Source organism: Chelonia mydas, chromosome 1 (assembly GCF_015237465.2).
Source record: "Chelonia mydas isolate rCheMyd1 chromosome 1, rCheMyd1.pri.v2, whole genome shotgun sequence".
Lineage (NCBI taxonomy): Eukaryota > Metazoa > Chordata > Testudines > Cheloniidae > Chelonia > Chelonia mydas.
This window is the reverse complement of record NC_057849.1, coordinates 258,826,493-258,846,682: the sequence shown is the minus strand read 5'-3', so window position 1 is coordinate 258,846,682 and position 20,190 is coordinate 258,826,493. Positions and strand designations below refer to the sequence as shown.

The following is a 20,190-nucleotide window of genomic DNA, read 5'->3' as shown; positions in this document are numbered from 1 at the left end:
GGCTGCACAAAAACTTACCAAGGATGGTTGGTGCTTTCAGCTGGAAAGAGAATTTAGGTTTTACCCTGCAAAAAAAATAAAGACAATGTAAAAACCCCCAACTTTTTTGGCCAGGAGGAGTGGTTTCCCTCACCCCTTTAAATTGTGTGTTTCCATCTGGGAGTCTTAAGGATCCCTCTGTCCATCCCTACTCTTTTGGGTATTCCCCCGTTGCAGCTGACATTTGCCTGTCATGGATGAGACAGGATTCCCTTTGAACTCCATTTAGACTAGTCCTTCCTTAGGGTGCTACTGACTAATGCAGAGGACTTCCTGCCCAACGAATGGAACACATTGCCTCCAATGCAGTAACGTTTACCAGCATACAGTCACATTCCTAACTAGGTGTAACGGGGTCAGCACCCACCTCTCATGAGTGTCCCCTTTTCTCTGGCCGATATGCCTGCGATCCCAGGAGGAGGAATTGTGGGATAAGGAGCCTCTACACTATTTATGTAACTCTTTATTTAATATTGTAGGCAGGGCCAGACCTAGACCAAATGGCATCCCAGGCAAGGAGTGTCTTCGGTGCCCCCCGCGTCCCTCCCCCCATTTGTTAAACTTTTGAATACCTTATCTTTTATTGCATTTCTAGCCCATTTCATGACTTGGATGCATGATTTACATGCATGATTTATCCTTGTCATATAAGATGTTAAATTTGCATCTTAGGATCGCCTGGGATGCCTGCCCCTAAATCCAGCCCTGATGCAGGAAAGGCAGCGCTGAATGGACACATGGGTTCATTGTGGATGCCCAGTTGTAGCCTTCTATGATCTCAGCCACACTGGTCACATCCCTATGGGTGCACGCTGTATAGTTACGCCCACCTCCATTACACCAGCACCCACTGTGGACTTCCCAGTCCAGTAACTCTCCAGGTTAGTCAGCTCCCCCGGGCCAATGTCCATGCTTTTGGTGGTGATTAGATATTGGGGATAGCTCACTCTGGAGGTCTTATTCCGAAGTTCTGCAGCAAATTCTGCATATTCTGGGTCTCAAAACTCAGTCCCACCAGTCTTGGCTTGGGGCCATGGTCTGGACCCAAGAGTGGTGACGATCATCCTTAAGCTCCACATGGAGCCGGCGTTCCTGGAAATGGTAGGTGCACATCTAGTGCTGCTTATTGTTGTGTAAAGGCCCAATTAGCATTCCAGGAACACTGAGTAATAAAATAAAGAAATAAATCTTTCCACCTTGAAGTGCCTTATGCATCTAAAGTCTGACTGCAATGCTTTTGCTGTGTGTCCAGCCCATTACATTCTCCTCAGCCTGTATTCAGTGATATTGCAAGAGAATTCGAGCAATCAAGGTCCCAAAAAGCAAACTCTTCTCCATAACCTTGAGTAGTTGTGTGTTTTGGCTTCTGTGCTAGCTCTGGTTTTGGTGTCATGCCTCATGGGTGCTCCATGAGTTCACAAAATGCAGGCTCACCAGAGCAGTCATGTGGAAGCTCTTATGTTTATTATGGAGGCTTGCAGTAAAACCCTGACCTACGAAATCAGTGGGGGGTTGACCTTCAGTAGGTCCAGGATTCCCAGACTGTAACTCCATAGTTAAGAATGAATTGAGTTTTATGCTTAAAGCAGAACTTTAAAGCTTAAAGCTAAACCTCTTTGCTATGTACGAGGAGTACAATGTACCTTTGCCAAATTTATGGCACTGAGTACTGTAACCCTTCAGCCAGTTGTGTTGGTAGCAGCAAGGGCCAGTGCCTTCTTTCTAGATGATTTGCTACAATTTGGTACCATTTGCTTAATTTTGGTTCAAGTCCCTGTTGGATCATATTAAAGAAGTTCTGTATTAAAATCACAAATGAGTTTGATTCCCCATAGTTTAAATTCCAGGGTATTACTAATTAAGAGGTCTCTTGGTTTTTGGTACTGTTTCTCTCCCTCTCTGTGTGAAACTTGCAAGCTGCTAATTGTGTTAGTACATTCTAAGACAGAGTCTGTTCTCAAAGCAATTCTTTGTAACAACAACTACTCACAGAGAGAGAGACTCAAAGCAATACTCTGTAACAACAGAAACAGCACCCAGAGACTCCCCGCCCTTTTGTTGTATTCATCTTGCTTTGTTAACAATTGTGATTAAAATAGAGATAGAGGATGTATGTGGATGGATGCTTGGTGTGGATAATAACTGAATGATCAGGGAGGTGCCAGCCTAAGAATCCAGTGCCCGTCGGCTGAAGAAGGCATCAAGTGGAAATAACCAGAGGACCCCCGGAGGGCAGACTGGAATCCACCCAACAGCCTCAAGGATAGGAGAACCAAAGAACAAGATAACATCTGGCAGCATGGAGCTGTCAGGAATGTGCCATCTGCTGATTGATTCAGCAACAGCATGATGAAGCAATTCCCATAAACTGGCACAGGAATAAATTCCTATAAAAATGTGCTCTAGAAAGTGAGAACTTTGGGGTCTGATTCTGCAAACCAACTTCCAGGAGCATCAGATGTGCATCTGACTAGGTCCTGTTCCCTCCTCATGTCCAGGCCACCTGGCCAGTGGCTTGGCATGAGCAACTCTAAGGCTGGTAACTATGATAACAACCTTGCAGAACCTGTGTGTATGAATGCGTGTGTGAATAAATATGAAATTGAATGGAATGTTATAGCTATAACTAACTGCTTACTATGATTCTTTCTGTATTCACAATAAATGTGGCATTTTGCCTTTTCCCCTTTAATAAGATCCTGCTGGTTTTTATTTTATTGGTATAACATGCCCACCCAGTAAAAAGGAGAAAAACCTAAACGGAATAAAAGCAAGGCAAAAAACCATCCCAAAGTTACTTCATGTGAGCTTGTGAAATCCCCCCTCACTGTAATCAGTGTAGGTGGTTGGTTAATTGTTGATCAGTAATACATTATGGAACCATATGTACATCAAAACTGTAAATCAGTTTGTATCATTCACTATACTTGTTAAAGTAAATCTTAATATAAAGAAAGCATTGACACTAGTTTACACTAATCTAATGGTTGAGAAAGCAGCAATGTAAGTGCCTTATTCCTCATTTGGGCCCTTAAACTAGGACTTGGACGCACCCTCCCAAGGGGTGTGTGTAAATTGGAGAATTACATCACTTTAGCAATGGTTCCCATACACAGCTGTACAGTAGAGCTGGTGGGAATCTTTTCATTGAAAGATTTTTTACACAACAAATGCTGGTTTTGATGACTATTCCCTGGGGGTGGCCTTTTGAAGGGAAAATGTGTTGACTTTGGAAAATGTTTGTTTCCGAGTTCTTCATTTCTAATTATTTTTATATTATTTCGTAACAGATCAGTAGCAGTACTATTCAGAGCACTATTACCACTGACATGTTATGGATAAAATGTAATCCTATACAAATAAAAAAGCCCCATATAACAAAACAGCATTAGAATCCAAACTTCCAGATTTCAAAATGACATTTTGAAACAAAAACTTTCCAAAACAGAACTCTTTTGGAATTTTCAGTGTCTGGGAAATTTGTTTTCATTCTGATTCTAACTGGAAACAAATTTCAAAACATCAAAATTTCCCGCTAACTGGAAATTGAGTTTTGACCAACGCTAATGGACAGCTGAGTATTGGTACAGTGAGACAGTACTTTGAAACCCGACAATGTTCTTTATGGCCAAATAGCGATTGGGAAATTAAGGCTGCCAGGGAGAGGGACACTGATTGGCTTCCCACCCAAATCCACACGGCATGATATGAAAATGTGTTGCTGAGCTAGATCCCTCCTACCAACTTTGGGCATATTCCCTCTTGGGTCGACAGTCTTGCAGGGATTAAGCACTCTGCAGTCAAAGCCCCTGTGCTCTCTGCCTGACACAGACTATGCTACAGTGTCTCTCATTTGAAGCTACAGCTTTTGTACCTGTTTTTTATTTTTAATCCTGTTTTTCTTTTTTTCTCTTTTCCCTCTTACTTGACAGCCCAGAAAGAAGTTTGGAAAGATCGTCTCTCTTCAGGTTGGATGGAAAAATGTGGTTGTGCTGAATGGGTTAGAAGCTGTAAAGGAAGCATTGCTCCAGAGATCAGAGGACTTTGCTGATCGACCACCCTTTTCTTTATTTGACCATTTGGGCTATAGAAAAAACTGTGAAGGCACGTGTCCCTCAAGCAATTAAAGCTTCTCATAGTGCAGGGCAAATTTCCCATCTCCTCCATGCACATCAGTTCTTGGGGAGCACAAACAACATGGCTCTGCCTTCAGGGTACATTATGGGTCCTGTACATTATGATGGACTGTGGGTGTATATGCATACACACACAGAGTGTGCACACACAGACACCATTGCCCTCTGCAGGATGGACTGATTGCTAATCTGGTTGTTACAGGTGAGTAGAAACTGGTTTACAGCCTGACACCGGGCTTCTGTCCAGTTGCCCCAGGCTGCTGGTGTCACAACATTGCTTTTCAGCAAAATGGATGCCACCAGCAAGAGACTCAAAGGCCAGCTGGCATTATAAACTTTATTTGAAAACCTGTTTCACAGACAGCCCCTAGAGTCACAAAAACCGGAAGTACCAGGTCTGGCCCATGGAGCGGTGTTAGGAACGATCTAGCTCAAACAGATTCCCAAGGGACCCAAGCCCACTTCTCCCCACAAGTGTCACCTTTTTGAGCCTTGTGTACAGTGGCACAGTTAACAGGGGGAAATAAATTAACTAAAAAGTGTAAATCAATACAACCCTTTGCCATTTATTACAGCAGGGGGAGGGGTGAGGAGAACAGGTGGCTATTTGACTAATATTTCTTCAAAACCCTGCAGGGATAATTATGGCAAGGTATGGCTGTGGCTGGAAGGAGCTGAGGAGTTTCGCACTTACAGGCCCTTGGCCATCATACTCAATAGGTAGATCAGGGGGAAAAAAGGTATATAAGCCCAGCCCATAAGTGTCAGTGACATTTATCCTGAGTAAGGACTGCAGCATCAGGGCCAGTATTTGTAACATTTAATATCTCCCCAGAGCTCTGAAACAATAAGAAAAGTCTCAACAGTAATCTTTCCCCGTCCCTGCCCCCCTTCACTGTTCTCCTGTTGCCACTGTCATAGAATCATAGAATCATAGAATATCAGGGTTGGAAGGGACCCCAGAAGGTCATCTAGTCCAACCCCCTGCTCGAAGCAGGACCAAGTCCCAGTTAAATCATCCCAGCCAGGGCTTTGTCAAGCCTGACCTTAAAAACCTGTAAGGAAGGAGATTCTACCACCTCCCTAGGTAACGCATTCCAGTGTTTCACCACCCTCTTAGTGAAAAAGTTTTTCCTAATATCCAATCTAAACCTCCCCCATTGCAACTTGAGACCATTACTCCTCGTTCTGTCATCTGCTACCATTGAGAACAGTCTAGAGCCATCCTCTTTGGAACCCCCTTTCAGGTAGTTGAAAGCAGCTATCAAATCCCCCCTCATTCTTCTCTTCTGCAGACTAAACAATCCCAGCTCCCTCAGCCTCTCCTCATAAGTCATGTGCTCTAGACCCCTAATCATTTTTGTTGCCCTTCGCTGGACTCTCTCCAATTTATCCACATCCTTCTTGTAGTGTGGGGCCCAAAACTGGACACAGTACTCCAGATGAGGCCTCACCAGTGTCGAATAGAGGGGAACGATCACGTCCCTCGATCTGCTCGCTATGCCCCTACTTATACATCCCAAAATGCCATTGGCCTTCTTGGCAACAAGGGCACACTGCTGACTCATATCCAGCTTCTCGTCCACTGTCACCCCTAGGTCCTTTTCCGCAGAACTGCTGCCTAGCCATTCGGTCCCTAGTCTGTAGCAGTGCATTGGATTCTTCCATCCTAAGTGCAGGACCCTGCACTTATCCTTATTGAACCTCATCAGATTTCTTTTGGCCCAAACCTCCAACTTGTCTAGGTTCTTCTGTATCCTATCCCTCCCCTCCAGCGTATCTACCACTCCTCCCAGTTTAGTATCATCCGCAAATTTGCTGAGAGTGCAATCCACACCATCCTCCAGATCATTTATGAAGATATTGAACAAAACCGGCCCCAGGACCGACCCCTGGGGCACTCCACTTGACACCGGCTGCCAACTAGACATGGAGCCATTGATCACTACCCGTTGAGCCCGACAATCTAGCCAGCTTTCTACCCACCTTATAGTGCATTCATCCAGCCCATACTTCCTTAACTTGCTGACAAGAATACTGTGGGAGACCGTGTCAAAAGCTTTGCTAAAGTCAAGAAACAATACATCCACTGCTTTCCCTTCATCCACAGAACCAGTAATCTCATCATAAAAGGCGATTAGATTAGTCAGGCATGACCTTCCCTTGGTGAATCCATGCTGACTGTTCCTGATCACTTTCCTCTCATGTAAGTGCTTCAGGATTGATTCTTTGAGGACCTGCTCCATGATTTTTCCAGGGACTGAGGTGAGGCTGACTGGCCTGTAGTTCCCAGGATCCTCCTTCTTCCCTTTTTTAAAGATTGGCACTACATTAGCCTTTTTCCAGTCATCCGGGACTTCCCCCGTTCGCCACGAGTTTTCAAAGATAATGGCCAAGGGCTCTGCAATCACAGCAGCCAATTCCTTCAGCACTCTCGGATGCAACTCGTCCGGCCCCATGGACTTGTGCACGTCCAGCTTTTCTAAATAGTCCCTAACCACCTCTATCTCCACAGAGGGCTGGCCATCTCTTCCCCATTTTGTGATGCCCAGCGCAGCAGTCTGGGAGCTGACCTTGTTAGTGAAAACAGAGGCAAAAAAAGCATTGAGTACATTAGCTTTTTCCACATCCTCTGTCACTAGGTTGCCTCCCTCATTCAGTAAGGGGCCCACACTTTCCTTGGCTTTCTTCTTGTTGCCAACATACCTGAAGAAACCCTTCTTGTTACTCTTGACATCTCTTGCTAGCTGCAGCTCCAGGTGCGATTTGGCCCTCCTGATATCTTTCCTACATGCCCGAGCAATATTTTTATACTCTTCCCTGGTCATATGTCCAACCTTCCACTTCTTGTAAGCTTCTTTTTTATGTTTAAGATCCGCTAGGATTTCACCATTAAGCCAAGCTGGTCGCCTGCCATATTTACTATTCTTTCGACTAATCGGGATGGTTTGTCCCTGTAACCTCAACAGGGATTCCTTGAAATACAGCCAGCTCTCCTGGACTCCCTTCCCCTTCATGTTAGTCCCCCAGGGGATCCTGGCCATCTGTTCCCTGAGGGAGTCGAAGTCTGCTTTCCTGAAGTCCAGGGTCCGTATCCTGCTGCTTACCTTTCTTCCCTGCGTCAGGATCCTGAACTCAACCAACTCATGGTCACTGCCTCCCAGATTCCCATCCACTTTTGCTTCCCCCACTAATTCTACCCGGTTTGTGAGCAGCAGGTCAAGAAAAGCGCCCCCCCTAGTTGGCTCCCCTAGTACTTGCACCAGGAAATTGTCCCCTACGCTTTCCAAAAACTTCCTGGATTGTCTATGCACCGCTGTATTGCTCTCCCAGCAGATATCAGGGAAATTAAAGTCACCCATGAGAATCAGGGCATGCGATCTAGTAGCTTCCGTGAGTTGCCGGAAGAAAGCCTCATCCACCTCATCCCCCTGGTCCGGTGGTCTATAGCAGACTCCCACCACTACATCACTCTTGTTGCACACACTTCTAAACTTAATCCAGAGTCACTCAGGTTTTTCCACAGTTTCGTACCGGAGCTCTGAGCAGTCATACTGCTCCCTTACATACAGTGCTACTCCCCCACCTTTTCTGCCCTGCCTGTCCTTCCTGAACAGTTTATAACCATCCATGACTGTACTCCAGTCATGTGAGTTATCCCACCAAGTCTCTGTTATTCCAATCACGTCATAGTTCCTTGACATCACCAGGACCTCCAGTTCTCCCTGCTTGTTTCCAAGGCTTTGTGCATTTGTATATAAGCACTTGAGATAACCTGTTGATCGCCCCTCATTCCCTGTATGAGGCAGGAGCCCTCCCCTCACAGACATTCCTGCCTGTGCTTCCTCCCGGTATCCCGCTTTCCCACTTACCTCAGGGCTTTGGTCTCCTTCCCCCGGTGAACCTAGTTTAAAGCCCTCCTCACTAGGATGTGGATGGGAGGCTAGGTAACAGAATTGAGGAGGGTATTTACTCCCAGGGGTGGTTAGTCAGATGGTTAACTTGTATGCAGACAATGCTGGTCATAACACATTGTGTTGTATGGTGGAGGGAGCAAGGTAGGGAGCCCCAAAACATTTACCCAGTGTGAAGTCGGGGAGCTGGCCTGTTGGGAACATTCCATCCCAGTTCCATTTCTTCCCCTGCCGAGTATCTGAGAACTGCCTTCCTTATCTAATGCTTTTCCTCTCCTGTCTCTTCCATCATAGATTCTGAACATGATGCCTTGGTTGTTGTATATTCCTGGGCCTCATCATAACATCTTCCAACCCTATACTGATAGCTTTGACATCCTAAGAGGATTGTGAAGGAGCACAAGGAGACCCGGTATCCAGGCTTTACCAGAGACTTCATTGATGCTTTTCTGGAGGAGATAGAAAAGGTAGGAGGAGACAGACATGGACCCTTGTGGGGTCATATTTTGCTGTTTGGATATGTGTGCTTGTGATGGAACAACCCATCAGTTATGCTGAGACCTGGATCCTGCAGGCCCTTTCACCTGAGTGCATGCAGCAGAGAGCAAGTAGGGGCAACATGCAGAAGCACTAGGTGAGTGGAATTAGATAGAGATCCTCATACACTTGCCCCCTTACACTCAAGGGCACATTGAAAACAAAAGTTCAGGGTGTCTAAGGAGGTGTGGGTTTAAGTGCAACCTCAGCTTACAAATGCGGTGCTTGGTTATTTAACAATTCACCTTGTCTTCCCTGCCTGTGATTTATCTCTGCTCCAACAGCACTTCACTCCCAGTGGAGTGGTATATGGCATGTATGAGAAAATGCCAATCAAAATGCAGTTCGAGGTCATTATTCACAGTGAGGTAGCCCCCTAAGCTCCAAGGCAGGATCAAGGCCCCACTGTGCTGAGTGCTGTACGAATATGTGAGTAGACACAGTCCTGGCCCCGCAGACGTTAGAGTATAATTTGCTCTATTCTGTGCGATCCCTTTCACATTATTTTCTGGCCAATGTGTGGCACAGCAGCCTTACCAACACTAGTGAAGTTTTAAAATCTCATCCATCCTTGGAGGGTTTTCCTATCAGCATGCATTCTTTACCCGACTGCAGAGAGAGACGTGGCGGGAAGGTGAGAGTGAAGTTGTGATGCCCAGTGATATGACCAAGTCCAACAGTGGCACTGTTGCCAAGTAAACATCAATGACACTACGAAAAGTGACAAAAATCCCACATCATTAATTATAGGACACGTACTGATATTGAAGGGTTGCCAGTAGCCAGGTTTCATGGCTTATAAACTCATTCTTATTTTCTTTGACTTCTCTGCTGCTTTCAGTACCACTGAATGCACATTTCTGTCTGTAACTGTGCCTCAGTGGGCCACAATTGAGAATGCCAAACTCAGGACTAACTGCTGAAAAACAGGACAAACACAACCCAAAACTGGTGGTTATTCTCCAGTGAGAGATACCCAACCAGCAACAAAAGTAAACTCCTGTTTCACCACCCTACCTAAAAAGAAGTAATAAAAGCAGTTTCCTTGGGCATTCCAGTCCTTATGTCACCACAAAAACCACTGGATTTAAAGGTGAGTGGTTCTTTACAACCAGTGTCATTAAATAAAAGGTTCTTCTGATCCCAAAGGAACAGCCACACACCCAGGTTAATATATAACTCAGACTGTACCCAAAAATCATGGTGATGCCGATCCTTTAGTATGTAAAATCTGAAGGTTTATTTATAAAAAGAAAGAAAGAAAGGTGAGAGTTAAAATTGGTTAAAGGAATCAAATACATACAGTAATTGCAAAGTTCTTGGTTCAGGCTTGTAGCAATTATGGAACAAATGGATGGCTTAAGTCAAGTCTTTGGCTGCTTCCAAATTATTGGAAGGTCCTCAGTTCATTGGTTAGAACGCTCCCATTACTATAGTCCATATTCCAGAGGTTTGGGCAGGAAAGAGGCTGGAGCAGGATAGAGGCAAAATGGAGGAGTTTCCAGGCCCTTTTATCTCTTCCGCCATGTGGAGGGAATTTCATTGTTCTTACTGTGGAGAATTACAGCAACAAGTTGGAGTTTGGAGTCACATGGGCAAGTCACATGTCCATGCATTTTGCCTAGTTACAGTAGGAAATTCTATTAAGTGTAGAATGTTCCATTGTCAGTTAAATGTTCTTTCAATGGGCCACTCCATTTGAATAGTCCCTCTGAGATGTGCTGGCTAGTTACCTTATGGGCGGTACCCCAAGAGCAAACATTTGAAATCATTTGGTGTAGAGCCAATACTTATAAGTTCAAATATAAAAATGATACATGCATACAGTAGCATAACCATAACCAGCAAATCATAACCTCTTTGTAGACACCTCACTTGACACCTTTGTACATGAGTTACTGCAAATATATAACAGTGGTTGCAACAATGATCTATATGGTCATATTTTAATCAGATAATGTCACCCTGTCCTCCCTTGGTTTCTGTGGTACTGTTCTTTCTTGGTTCTCCTCCTATTGGTTTCTCCCCAACTATTCCTTCAGCATTTCCTGTGGTGGATCCTCCTCTGATTGTCTACTGCCTGTGGAAGTCCTAAAACCTCTGCCCTTGCCCACTCCCTCTACATTGTAACTCAGAGGAACTTTATCTGCTTTCAGAGTTGGAACTTTCATCTCGAGACTGATAACTAGCAAACTTACCTCAGATCTCCTGACCCATCTCTCGCGAAGGACTCCTGTACTTCAGTCCTTCTGACATTTCTTCCTAGGTGATTTGTCCACAATGTAAGTTTAACATAGCTAAAAATGAGATTCTTACTTTTTTCCAAAACTGCTCTCCTATCTTCCTACTCATCCAGGATCATAAAGCTAGGGTTATCTATGAACCCTTCCTCTCCTTCTCCTCATGCACACATCCAATTTCAAATCTTGCTGCTTCTTCCTCCACTCTACCGGTTCCTTCTTGTTTACCGCATCACATTTAAATCTCTTGTCCTTGCCTTGAAAGTCTTACACAACCTACATTATATCTTGGACACAGTCTCTTAATGCATCACCCCCAAACCTGTGATCTTCCAATGATGGTTGTCTCAATGCCTTGCTCATTTAATTCTCCCACAGTTTTCTCTGTGTCTTCTTTCGTGCCACCTCGTACCACTAAAACACCCTCCAAATTCTGGTCCACTAAGCCATTGCCTTCTCTCCATCCAAATCCCTTCTAAAGATCCACTATTTTCTTCTTGCCTACAAGAAGTAAGTCAATGATTTTAAGCTATTTAAAATATTCTTATTATAATTTTCTTTGGACTTCCCATTGCATCCTGTCTATTCTGTATCTCTTGCTTAGATTGTAAAACTTTAAAAGGACTGGATCTGTCTTTATTTCATCTTGTCCAGTGCCAAGCAATTCGTCAGCACTTACCTTCAAATAATACCTGGAAATTGAATTAACCTAGAACAACTGAGCCTTAAATAGGAATTGTTACTGCATCTAAAACCATGTATCTGGTATACTTACTTCACTGAAATGGCCCCATAATACAGTTTTTTTAAACCTTATTTTGTGCTTCTATGAAATCTAGTATTATGAGCCTTGAAAGTAATGCAAAAATATTTCAGATTTCATTCCCATACTTCATGAAGCCTTAATGACTCTACCTTTGATCAATGCATGAATTTCTGGTTTATTTAGCTCTTCTCAGTCAAGGAAGGATCTTGAAACGCATTCATATTTTGAATTCTAATCCCTACTAAGAAGATTTTCAGATTGTGGGCCTGTCTCCCCACTGCCCTATACCTTGTATAAACATGTGCACCAGTTCAAAGGGAGTGTAAAATGCTATCATTCTGATCAGGCATCCTCCTCCACTCTGCACGGGTGTCAGTGATCACACTAGGTGTGGGGCAACAGGGCCTCAGACTCCTACGTCTGGAAAATGTGTTATACACCCAAATGTGTGCTCCTAGCTAGTAGGATGAATTAAATAAAAAACAACAAACCCAAGTTGTATGACAAGCCTATTGTTATTTCCTTCAGGCTAAAATGGACCCAGAGAGCACTTTCAGTGAGGACAACCTGATCTTTACAGTTTTTGACCTGTTTGGTGCTGCCACTGAAACAACCACTGTAACCCTGTGCTGGGCACTGCTGTTCATGCTTCGCTATCCTGATGTCCAAAGTAAGTGATGCAGTTTGGGAGGGCCAGAGCTTCCCCACACCCTGTACCTCCCATTGACAAGTTTCCAGTATTTTTCTACTTAAAGATGTGTGATGGGTTGGATCACAGAAACCCCCTTGGGGCTGCCAACTGATGTGCCAAGACTACTTCTGCCCCTGCTTTCCCTGCCAGCTTGGGACTCCAGCACCCTGTCTTGTTGAGCCAGACACGCCAGTCTGTTCCAACACAGATCCAGGGTCTGAACCACATGTCCCAAAACTGCAGACTTAACTGAAAGCAACTTAAGAAGTGTTCCTATCTTTAACACTCAGATGCCCAACTCCCAATGGGGTCCAAACCCCAAATAAATCCGTTTAACCCTGTATAAAGCTTATACAGGGTAAACTCATAAATTGTTCGCCCTCTGCAACACTGATAGAGAGATATGCACAGCTGTTTGCCCCCCCAGGTATTAATACATACTCTGGGTTAATTAATAAGTAAAAAGTGATTTTATTAAATACAGAAAGTAGGGTTTAAGTGGTTCCAAGTAATAACAGACAGAACAAAGTGAATTATCAAGCAAAATAAAATAAAACATGCAAGCCTAAGTCTAGTACAGTAATAAAACTGAATACAGATAAAATCTCACCCTCAGAGATGTTTCAATAAGTTTCTTTCACAGACTGGACGCCTTCCTAGTCTGGGCACAATCCTTTCCCCTGGTACAGACCTTTGTTCCAGCTCAGGTGGTAGCTAGGGGATTCCTCAAGATGGCTGCCTCCTTTGTTCTGTTCCACCCCCTTATATGGCTTTGGCAGAATGTGGGAATCCTTTGTCTCTCTGGGTCCCCCCCATCCTCCCCCCCGTCCCCGCTTCTAAATGGAAAAGCACCAGGTTTAAGATGGATTTCAGTACCAGGTGACATGGTCACATTTCCTGTGAAAAGAAAAGGAGTACTTGTGGCACCTTAGAGACTAACCAATTTATTTGAGCATAAGCTTTTGTGAGCTACAGCTCACTTCATCGGATGCATAAAGTGGAAAATACAGTGAGGAGATTTATATACACACAGACCATGACAAGTGGGTGTTTATCATACACATTGTAAGGAGAGTGATCACTTAAGATGAGCTATTACCAGCAGGAGAGTGGGGTTTGGGGAGAGAAAACCTTTTGAAGTGATAATCAAGGTGGGCCATTTCCAGCACATTTCCAGGAGTTAACAAGAACGTTTGAGGAACAGTGGGGGGTGGGGGCAGGAATAAACAAGGGGAAATAGTTTTACTTTTTATAATGACTCAACCACTCTCAGTCTCTATTCAAGCCTAAGTTAATTGTATCCAATTTGCAAATTAATTCCAATTCAGCAGTCTCTCGTTGGAGTCTGTTTTTGAAGTTTTTTTGTTGAAGAATAGTCACTTTCAGGTCAGAAATCAAGTGACCAGAGAGATTGAAGTGTTCTCCGACTGGTTTTTGAATGTTATAATTCTTGATGTCTGATTTGTGTCCATTTATTCTTTTACATAGAGACTGTCCAGTTTGACCAGTGTACATGGCAGAGGGGCATTGCTGGCACATGATGGCATATGTCACATTGGTAGATGTGCAGGTGAACAAGCCTCTGATAGTGTGGCTGATGTGATTAGGCCCTATGATGGTGTCCCCTGAATAGGTATGTGGGCACAGTTGGCAACAGGCTTTGTTGCAAGGATAGGTTCCTGGGTTAGTGGTTCTGTTGTGTGGTGTGTGGTTGCTGGTGATTATTGGCTTCAGGTTGGGGGGCTGTCTGTAGGCAAGGACTGACCTGTCTCCCAAGATTTGTGAGAGTGATGGGTCGTCCTTCAGGATAGGTTATAGATCCTTGATAATGCGTTTGAGAGGTTTTAGTTGGGGGCTGAATGTGATGGCTAGTGGCGTTCTGTTATTTTCTTTATTGGGCCTGTCCTGTAGTAGGTGACTTCTGGGTACGCTTCTGGCTCTGTCAATCTGTCAATTTCCTGTGAGACTCCAAGCCTTCATTCCTCCCAGCCTGACTCACAGGAAGGCCTGCCTGCAAACAGAGCCATCCACAGTCAATTGTCCTAGCTAATGGGAGCCATCAAGATTCGCAACCACCATTAATGGCCCACACTTTGCATAATTACAGTAGGCCCTAAGAGTTATATTTCATATTTCTAGTTTCAGATACAAGAGTGATACATTTATATAAATAGGATGACCACAGATTATAAGCTTTGTAATGATACCTTACAAGAGACCTTTTGCATGAAGCATATTCCAGTTATATTATATTCATACTCATGAGCATATTTTCATAAAATCATATAGAGTGCAATGTCACAAGATGCTTTGTCTTTCAGATGCGACCTCCTGGAGTACAGTCAGTAGCATTTACTATTGGACAGAACTACAGTAATGAGGAGGGATAATTCCACACAATCATCATGGAGCATTATGTGCTGAGGGGGAAAGCAAAACTCATGAGGAGAAGGAAAGCCCTTGTTAAAGATCTCAGTATGTGCATAAAAACCCACTGCTACTGTTAAGTGCACCTTGTGTCTCCAGCAGCTCCTTGCTAAGTTTTCTCTCTCTAGCCACAAATGCTCTAGCCAAGATTTCGGTAAATGACTAGCAATTTTGGGCAGCTCAGCTTTTGGGTGTTCAACTTGAGATACCTTAAAAGGGCGTGATTTTCAGAGGGTGGCTACTCAGCACTTTCTGAAAATCAGGCCTCTTGTCAAAACAGACACCTACACATTGTGTCGCCCACAAGCACTAGTCGCTTTGGAAAATCTTGGCCCCTTTCACTTCCACCCCCGATCAATTTCAGGGATATATAAGAAGAAACCTTTTCTCAACTCTTTTACACAATTTCTTCTTGAAACAATTATTTTTCCAACACATGAAAAGAAAGTCTGCACTCAGCTTAGTCCTAATATCACATAGGACTTAATTCAAGAAGTAAGTATAGTTCAGACACTAAGTGTCACCACCATATAAATAAGTTTAACTGCTGAAGGGAAAGAATCAAACCAAAAACTTGCACTTTCCAAGGGGGATTTTAAAAATGAACAAGGCAGTCAAAAAGGCGCTAGAGTCAGAAGTGAGGATAGGGTAGGGTTGCTTAAGTAGCATCCTGGTTGTCCAGGCCAAAGAGGTATCTGTAAAAAATACAATGGAATCCAGCCCAAGTGATATCAGTAGAAAGGATGGTAAAGAGGTAAACTATAACATGTAAATTAGGAGAGGCGAAAGGAAATGTAAAGAACTTATATCCAAAGACATGAAAACAATCACATTATTTCTGTATATCAGAAGCAGGATGTCTGGGAGAATTGGTTGGCCCACAGAACTACCAGGGAAGAAAGGGAACGATCAAGGAGGATAAGGACATTAACAAGAAGCTAAATGGTTTCTTTGTATCAGTCCTCACTACAACAGCGAACCTTTGGGGAGATATCTACCTCTGCTATATATTTTCAGGTAGTGATCACAAGGCATAGTCAGAGATAGAATTAACAAAGAAAAGGTTCTGGAATAAATGGATACATTTAAGTGCCACCAAGACCAGCTGGCTTATCTCCAAGAGATTTCAAGGACTTTAAGAATGAAGTGGCTGAGCTGCTAACAAAATCGTACTGTCTCTGAAATGATCAAATACCATACTGGAGGAGCAAATACTGTCACGGTGGTTTAAAAAGCCTCTCGGACTGGGCTGGGGAAATGCAGACCAGTGAACCTTCCTTCAATACAGACAAATTGGTTGAAACAATAAATAGAGGGAATCACGAAAAGCCTCGATTAACTGACACATCTGTACAACTTCTCGTAGGTGCAACAACAGGAAAACAAAATGGATGGGGACCAGGTGGGAGAATTTTGTCGAACATAAAGAAGTCACAATGATGGGAGAGGGGCTAGTTGGGAGCTAGGGCTGGCCCAAGGCATATTTTTTGTCCCCTCCTGCACAGCACATTTTATCACATTTCTTAACAACAAAACCTTTACACAGTATCCTTGGTCTCCTTCGCATTTGTTCTTTCCCCTTTTCCATTTCCTTCACACCATCATCTCCTCACTGCAGACGTTTTGCTCTGTATTTTCAGTCTATTATCCCCTTAGTAGTATTTTTCGACGTTATGTCCTAATTGTTCACTCTCTTTCCTTCTCTTCTCCATCCCATCTACCTTCCTCTTCTTTCCTACATTGTGCTCCCTCCCTCCTTCCCCCCTCTTTCCCCCCCTTCCCGTGAGAGATTGTCCGTCTCACGTTCTCCTGCAGCCCCAACCAAACCCTTCACCTCGTCCTTCCTCACCCACAGGCACTTTACGCTCCCTCCCGTCCCCCAGACCTCTCTCACACGCACCCTCTGGCCTCCCACACAAAGATCACTCTCTGGCTCAGCTGCCGTTCTCCTCTAACCCCCCTGCACCCCCAATCAATCAGACCAAACCGAGCCCCACACACGTCCTCAGAGCCCACTCACGAGGGCAGGCCCTTGCCCTCACGACTCCATTCACACACATACCTCCATGCAGGCTGCCCTACCTCACTCCGCAGACACCTGCCTGCGACCCAGGGAGTCCTGTCTGCACGGCGGGTGAGGTCGGTATAACTAGTCGCTCAGCGATGTTGTTATATGGATATAGGTCTGTAGTCTAGACCTGGCCTTGGTGTTCCAGAGCCTTCTGCCAAAACAAGACGCCATCCCTCCACACACAGTCCTCAGCCACCCCTCTGCTGGGGAGAGCTCTTTCTGACCCCCTTTGTGCAGCCTCCGCTCTCCTCTCATGTTCCTCTCCCCGCTTCACTGCCCCCCACAGAAAGGTCAGCCTCCCTCCGCAAGCTAACTCACACCCTCCCATTCCCTACTCTCTGCTCGCGTGCGTCTCCTTCCCCCGACCCCCGCCACCCTGGCTCTTTCCCCTGCTTCCTTCCCCAATCACGCCCCCCCTCCCCTCGCCGCCCCGCCCCCCACCTCCTCCTGGGGCTTCTGAAATTCCGAGGTTTCCCAGTGCGGATTTTTCACATCTCTGAGCGACGTAGTTAGGCCGACTTGATTTCCCAAGGTACAGGCCTAAGTGGTGCTGCAGCCTCTGCGCTTCTGCCTTCCCCTGTAGGCTTGGCTGGCTGCAGCACAGCAGTTTGTCATATTTACACTGGTACAGCCCCGAGCACAGTGCAGAGCGGGGGGAGAGGTGAAAATGGTGATGTGCAGGGGGGCGTTAAGAGGAGGTGGGCAGCAGCAGGAGGGCACATCTTAAGGGAAAGATGAAAAGCGTTTGCATTTTTAACTCCATGACCAGAGTGGTGGGGAGGACAACATCCTGGAGGGAAGGTATCCCCCCGCACTCCCCACAGTGGTTGTCCCTGTGTCTGTTATGGAAATTGTGCCTCTGCAGTCTGCTAGAATTCTTCACGTGTCAACAAAGTAGTAGCCAGTGTAAGCGTCTAAGCGTAGACATAATGCACGGAAACTTATTTACACTGAATACATGTTACCCGTTTCTTGGAAGGGAATACCTATTCATGCCAAATATAAAGGGTTGATAGAGGGTCTCTTTAGAAGAGAAGTTAATGGGAATGTTTCAACTGATTTCAGTGGTAACTGGATCAGACCCTTAATAGTCTATTACATCTACTCTGTTATACTCCCTGCTATTGTTGGATCATATTAAAGAAGTTCTCTATTAAAATCACAAATGAGTTTGATTCCCCAAAGTTTAAATTCCAGCGTATTACTAATTAAGAGGTCTCTTGGTTTTTGGTACTGTTTCTCTCCCTCTCTGTGTGAAACTTGCAAGCTGCTAATTGTGTTAGTACATTCTAAGACAGAGTCTGTTCTCAAAGCAATTCTTTATAACAACAACTACTCACACAGAGAGAGACTCAAAGCAATGCTCTGTAACAACAGAAACAGCACCCAGAGACTCCCCGCCCTTTTGTTGTACTTATCTTGCTTTGTTAACAATTGTGATTAAAATAGAGATAGAGGATGTATGTGGATGGATGCTTGGTGTGGATAATAACTGAATGATCAGGGAGGTGCCAGCCTAAGAATCCAGTGTCCATCGGCTGAAGAAGGCGTCAAGTGGAAATAACCAGAGGACCCCCGGAGGGCAGACTGGAATCCACCCAACAGCCTCAAGGATAGGAGAACCAAAGAACAAGATAACATCTGGCAGCACGGAGCCGTCAGGAATGTGCCATCTGCTGATTGATTCAGCAACAGCATGATGAAGCAATTCCCCTAGACTGGCATAGGAATAAATTCCTATAAAAATGTGCTCTAGAAAGTGAGAACTTTGGGGTCTGATTCTGCAACCCAACTTTCAGGAGCATCAGATGTGCATCTGACTAGGCCCTGCTTCCTCCTCATGTCCAGGCCACCTGGCCAGTGGCTTGGCGTGAGCAACTCTAAGGCTGGTAACTATGATAACAACCTTGCAGAACCTGTGTGTATGAATGAATGTGTGAATAAATATGAAATTGAATGGAATGTTATAGCTATAACTAACTGCTTACTATGATGCTTTCTGTATTCACAATAAATGTGGCATTTTGCCTTTTCCCCTTTAATAAGATCCTGCTGGTTTTTATTTTATTGGTATAACACTATATAAAGTGTTCCTATATTTCCAGGAAGAGTCCATGAGGAAATTGATAAGGTGATTGGCAGGGACAGGTCACCTGAGATAGAGGACCAAGTGAACTTGCCTTACATCAATGCTGTGAGCTATGAAACTCAGCGTTATTGTGATGTTGTTTTTGCTGGAGTGCCTCGCACGACGTACCGGGACACTGAAGTTCAAGGCTTTTTCATCCCTAAGGTACAGCAATTGTGACCCCTGGAATATTAATGCAGCCCAGATGCAGATTGCTAAGGGATATTGCTAGGATACTTACTTAGTAGCGTGCTATTCTAAAGGACTTGGACCTCACAGTGAGCTGTTTTTCTACCTGTAGATCCAACAGTATAAATTCAACTGAATCTCATTATACAGAATTCATTTGCTTGAAAATTTAGGGAGATCTGGAGTGGGAGGAAATTTTGTCCTGCTAATATCATTGAAGGAAGTGGAAATCTCATTTACATACACAAATGTTATATTGATAGGCCTTTTCCAATGGAAAGTTGTGCCATTACCTGATTAATAGGGCAAAAGAGAACTGCCTGGCTTTTCTTTCACTATAGATGATAGTAAAAGGAAGCATAAGGTAAAGTTGACAATGGTTTATATTCTCCTGAAATAACCTGTTTGTTTTTGTTTTGGGGACGTTAATGGGAATGTTTAGGGCACCACCATCGTCGCGGTTTGTGCTTCTGCCGGAATGTCAGAAGCCCCAGGAGGAGGTGGGGCGGGGGGGGGGGGCAGCCAGCCAAGCTTGGAGAAGCCTCACCAGTTCTACCCGGAACACTTCCTGGATGCAGATGGGCAGTTTGTGAAGCGGGAGGCCTTCCTGCCTTTCTCTGCAGGTAAATCCAAGGGCAGAGCAGTTGGGTGAGGCTGTCGCTGTGGAAAGGAGTCACAGATGTCTTTATCTTTAAAATGAATAAAGTTCTCATGCTGCAGGGCACAAGCCAAATGTTAACTGCTCATTACGGGGCTTCTTGGAACTTCCTTAGAATTCTCTGGTACTGGTCACGGTCAGGGAGAGGATGCTGGACTAGATGGAGCACAGGTCTGTTCCAGTGAGGCAGTATGTGCATTCCTGTCTTTCTGGAATTAGGTGTTTGCAGTCGTCAGTGATATATGGCAGAGTGGCAAAGTGGGTCAGATCCTTTGATTCAGTTCATTGTTCATGGGGTGGGAGTGCTGCTCCCAGTGACTTAGAGTCACAAAAATGCAGGGCTGGAATGGACCTCAAGAAACCAAGTACCCTGACAGGAGTTTGTCCAACTTGT

At 44.6% G+C, this 20,190-nt stretch overlaps 1 pseudogene; it reads left to right on the top strand.

Annotated features, from left to right (window-relative positions):
- Nucleotides 1-1,116: 1,116 nt before the first annotated feature.
- LOC102934460 lies at nt 1,117-19,790 on the top strand (annotated as a pseudogene).
- Nucleotides 19,791-20,190: the final 400 nt, after the last annotated feature.